The sequence below is a fragment of the Anneissia japonica genome, unplaced genomic scaffold (genome assembly GCF_011630105.1).
Source record: "Anneissia japonica isolate Jap-2015-1 unplaced genomic scaffold, ASM1163010v1 scaffold287716_len795978_cov209, whole genome shotgun sequence".
Lineage (NCBI taxonomy): Eukaryota > Metazoa > Echinodermata > Crinoidea > Comatulida > Comatulidae > Anneissia > Anneissia japonica.
The window spans coordinates 581,047-586,667 of NW_022756589.1; positions in this window are offsets into that span (position 1 = coordinate 581,047).

Sequence of the window (5,621 nt, forward strand, 5' to 3'; positions counted from 1 at the left end):
GTACAGTAGTAGGCCTACATAAGTATTCAGCATTGTGATTTCATCAAATTCATTTCTTATGCATTTTCAAATATTACTGCCTTGTTTTTGAAAGTTCCCCAGTGCACAGTCCATCCATGCCTGTGACCCCCTCCCAATAAACATGACATCATTCCCATAACTATCACCTTAAAATTTGTAGTTATAACTTGCATTGTTTCAAAATGTACAGTAGAATAGAAGTTTCTCGTGTTGGCATGTTCAGCATTGTGGTTTTATCAAACCATGGAGGTATTATTGAGAAGGCGATCACTCGAAAAAGCTCCGTGCATGCAGCGCTATGCAAATGAGCTAAGAACAAAGCTGCAGCAGCGCGTGAAGAAGGTCTAATGTGTTCCCTGCCACCAAATGCTGAGCAGGCTTAGTTTACCAAAAAATTGAACATGGCAAAATAGAGAGCACCTTCTGTCCTCAATGCGCACTACTTACAGTTAATCACTATGGCTGCGCAATCATTTCCACCTTTAAGCTCATCGTTTATCTTTCATGTTATTCCAAACATACTAACATTTCTACAAAATAGAGTTAAAAATTTAATAAAGCATTTACATAAACTTTAAAAGTATGGAATATTTTGACTTGATATTTGATAAATTGGATAAAACTTGATAATTATAATTTTAACAGTTTCTTAACGAATCATTGCGGATTATAATAAACTAAGTCATTTTAGTGAAAATCCAAAGTAAATTTCAGCTTACACTGCCTTAGCTTTATGACGAACCAATCAATATTTAGACAGAATTATAATAAACACCGAAGTAGTTGTACAGAATGTGGAATCTGTTCCTGAAATATACACATACAGTAATAACAGTAAAAAAAAATTGTTGATTTTAAAAATATTTAATGACTTGAAATCAAATGGTTTATCTCACAACTGCCGTGTTGAAGCGTATAAAACCATGTCGTTGCCAAGATGTTGCTAACAAAAAAAATGTTAATAGTAAGACAATACGCCCGCGCATGATACAAAGGCGGGGAACACGTTGGTTTGTCACGTCAAAGGACTCTGTTGCCGAGTGATCTTCTCAATACCTCCATGATCAAACTGTTATCTATACAAAATACCCTCTTCATTTTCATATTCTTTTGAATCACATACTACTACTACTACTGTTATTCCAGTCACAGGAAAGTAATAATAATAATAATACTATTATTGATATCAATATTAGTTATTATTGATAATACCACATAAAGAATGATAACCTTAATTATACTGTAGAAATCCTGTATTTAATTCCAACCAATCCTTTCAAAAGGAATATTTTACATTGTACATAAATTAATGATTGACATTTAATGATGTAACTGTAGCCACTTGGTCAACATTATACTACGATGCATGATCAGCACCTGGATAATTTGAACTTTGCAAGTTCTCATTTATATTCTCTACTGCTGCATCAAGAACTTGTACACATTCCCTCGTGTTGGGTGTATAAGAAGAGAAAGAAAGGAAAAAAAAAATATCAACCATTAATAGCCATGTTTGTTTTATGAATAAGTAATATCACATAAAAGTACAAAGTCTATTTTCATGTCAGGTACTGCAGGACAAACATCATTCACTATTAAAATTTCCTGATTTAAAAGCATCACAATAAAAAAAAAAATCAAAAGATAAGTATTAAGGAATAGTTTTACAGCACATTTTCATGACCACTTGCATTCATGATATTGCTTCCTGATAAAATCCAATCCTGTCACAGTTACTGTATGTGACTTGCACAAGTGTGCCATTTTATTGCATACAGTACAGATACAAAACCAGGCATCGCCATCTCACCTTTATATTCCAGTACTTCTATAGCCATTATAATTTACTACTAACAGCTATTTCATTCATCAAAATGTAAATTGTTGAAGTGCAGATGAATTAAACATGCACTGTACTAAAGCCATTCCAAAATAGTCCTACAGTACCAGCTGGAATTTGCATTTAAATTTGATGAGTGAAATTGTTCACTGAACTTTCACTAGTAAATATATGACTGGTTGGATTATGGATTTGAGTTGCCAACTTCCAACCAAGAAGAGTTATTTATAGTGTATGTGACACTTTTGTCTGATCTTTGTCTCCTTGGAGTATAATTTACCTGGTTTTGTGGCATAAATAATATTTTACTTTTTTTCAACACATCATCAGATGATCTGTTGAAGACACTATAAATCTTTATAAAAAAGAGAATACAGTATTTTTATATTTTACACCTTAAGGATGATACATCTGGTGAAGATGCTTACAGGTTCCTCAATGATACCAAATCCAGATATTTTTTATTATGAATTGGATTGAACCAAGGACTATGGGATTAGAATGTGAGCTTCTAATTACCCAAAAACTTCCACTAAAAGGTTAATTTGGTTTCAGTTTATTAATTATGTTATCATTGAGCTGTTTTCTAAATATAATGTGTTTCAGTTAATGATCAATTGGTAATTAGTTATATTTAATTTTTACATGATGCATAAGGCTGATGTGCTCTAGAATACAGTAGTTTCATAAATTATTAAATTTTAGTTTTCTTCCTTAGAATAAAATAAAACATCCAAAAACACTTACAGATGTTATAATAATTCTGATGATAGCCATACAGGATTGCCAAATGTGATCTATTAAAGTCACATTGCTCTCGAAGAAAATTGATTAAAAAAAAGCGTAAAAGGACGAGCAAAATACCTCTAGCCAATTAGGAATGCAATGAATGAGTAGGTCTTAAGGTGTACCTGTTTTATACTACTCTAGGAAGAGATATTATGCATATTGTTAATTGGAAAGGAAATTCATTTTTCTTTCCAACTTAATATTGAAGTTTACTTTTAAATGTCTAATGTCAGTTCAATATTAATTTAAATATTGTTGAAGTTTTGTTTGTTCAACACAGTATTATAATCATGTTAGTTTCTACAGGTTCTTAAAAGAGGAACTTTAATGTACAGTTCAAACAGGCGACTATGTTTTTAAGAAAACCCAAGACACAAATCAAATATCGCATAAATAAGCTTGTGTAAAATTCAACATGTATTGTCATAGCAATGAGTCATTGCTGCTACAGGTATAAATATTGTAATAAACAGTGTGCTCTGTATTTAGCTTGCTTTTCATTTTGTTCTGTAATTTGATCCAATCATTTTAATGATCTTCTCAATTTTATTTTCTCAAGAGAATCAAAGATATTATGACTTTACAATATTTTTGTATGAATGAAAATTTTTGAATCTCATTGTCAATTGATCTTTTATTAATTACCTTTATTTTCATTCTACTGGTGTGATAAATTTTAGGTTTATATATATTTTAATTTTTATTTTTGTAATCAAATTATTCAAGAATATAAAATCAGAATAAAATAAATAACTAAATAATATAGTTTCTTAGTATATAATTTTCATTAAACTTTTGTTTGTTTTCCTGTTAAACATTTTTATCCAAATACCAACCTTCCTTTTGAAGCGTGAATACTGCAACATTGTGATGTGTTATTAATACTTTAATTTTTTTTTTTCTGAAGACTTAATAATTCCATTTTTACTTAATTAGAAACATCCATGAAAGCTTGCCACAGTGTCTACCAATAGATTTTTCCCTTCGTCAGAGTACTAGCAGTTGCCATGTAAACAGCATTAAGCACACCTTATTAAGTACATACAGAATTAGAAGCTGGATTAGATTATGAAATCATACGAAACAATAACTTGTGCCCCATTGGGGGAATTGAAAACACATTACGTTAGTGACTTTGGCATTAAGATGGTTAATCACTTCTTTGAAATAATAACACTAAACGAAAATAGATTTTATGATTTTGCTTTTAAGTAATGTAATACAGTAATTGGTAAAAAATACTAGGAAATAGTTACATTTTACAGCATTAAATAAGATGAAATTACCTTAAACTAACTTCAATTATATATTATTAAATTTTTTATAAGATGAAAATAATAAAGAAACCAATTGAAGTTTACTTGTTAGATTTCACAATCATGAAACTAGATTTTTTTAAACTTAGGGAAAGTACCTTGATATTAAAAAGTTCTTAAATGTAGTTTACATGCATGACATATAACATAGGAACTTCCACTACATAACATTAACAATTAATAGTATGAAAATACATAGAAATGCATAGTTTACCCAGGCCTACAGGAGCTTCCAATTTTGTTGCTAAAATGCAAAAAATATCTTCAATACCATTTCTTGAAGGTTACGATTAATACACTGATCTGGAGCATCCTGGTTTGACTACTTTGAAGACGTAAATTCAAAGAAGAAATGTGTGTGTGATAAGTACTCTACCATAGCCAAGGTCATGTACAGTATTAACCTAAACTATCTGTCTTTAATGTTTCATACACATTTAGAACTAATCTCTAATAGACTATCAAGGGATTTTAACAACAGATTTAAGCTGCAATCGCATTGGACTTTATTCTTTTGGGTAAAACTAACAGACACTGGTTAGTTTTATGGTAATTAGTCCAGTGTGAACAGCTCTGGAAACTTGCCTCTCACAAAAACTACCAGACAACTGGTTAGTTTAGCATCCTGGTTTACTACTTTGTAAGTCATAAATTCAGTTAGTTTAACAGGTAAAACTGACCAGGTTAGTTTTAACTGCTTTTACCGAGCTCAGCTGAAAAGACAGATGCATCTTGGTCACGTCCCGAGTCTATCGAGCATTACTCAATGGATAATGTCGGATGATGTCACAGATTAGCGGCCTCAATAGTTGATTTTCAAGGCTTGGTTAGTTTGACCATTTCTTCATGCAGTGCAACTAACCAAGTTAGTGTGTCCATCAGTATAGAATTACCCTTTGGAATGTTACCCACTGTCCAGTGCAGCTTTGGAGTATAATACCCCTTTCACACTGCAAGCAAAACTCTGGACACAACCCGGGATTTTGCAATACCCGGGCTAGAAACTCCCGAGTTTAAACAACTCTGAAGTTAGGCCTTACCTGGTGCCTATCGCAGCTGGGGTCAGGAAGGCTTGTAAACTTTGCTGGCAACAGGCTAGGCCTAGACACTTTTCAAATTAAACCCCATGCGCTCCGGTATAGACTTCAAAACTATTGATTGAATTCACATAATTTAAAACAATTTGCACATACTGTACATTACTTCAATATTGACATTAGAACTCAAGCGAAGTGATGATCACCATCGCAATAGAAATTGAGGGCAGTATTTGAACCCGAGTTTGTTGCCAGTCTAAAATGGGAGCAACTTGGGAGCAACCCAGACTTTTTCGTTCGATGTAAATGGAAAATGCACCCGGGATCACTCTGGAATTAACACTGGTTTATTCTGCCCCTTGGCAGTGTAAAGGGGTATAAGTGATTACCACCATAGACAGTCGTCACTTCATTAGAATTTGAAAGAATTGGTCCTCATTGACGATACTATTTTTTGTTTACAAGTAGTTTTTCAGAAATATTTTTCTGTTTTTTTTCTCACATGAAAATGCAATACGTACATAGCCTAGTCAATAAATGACAATGTTGGAATTGGTCTTTAGGGGCTGTACTTTGATTTGTGATCAACTTATTTACATTATCGATGAAGCATAAGAT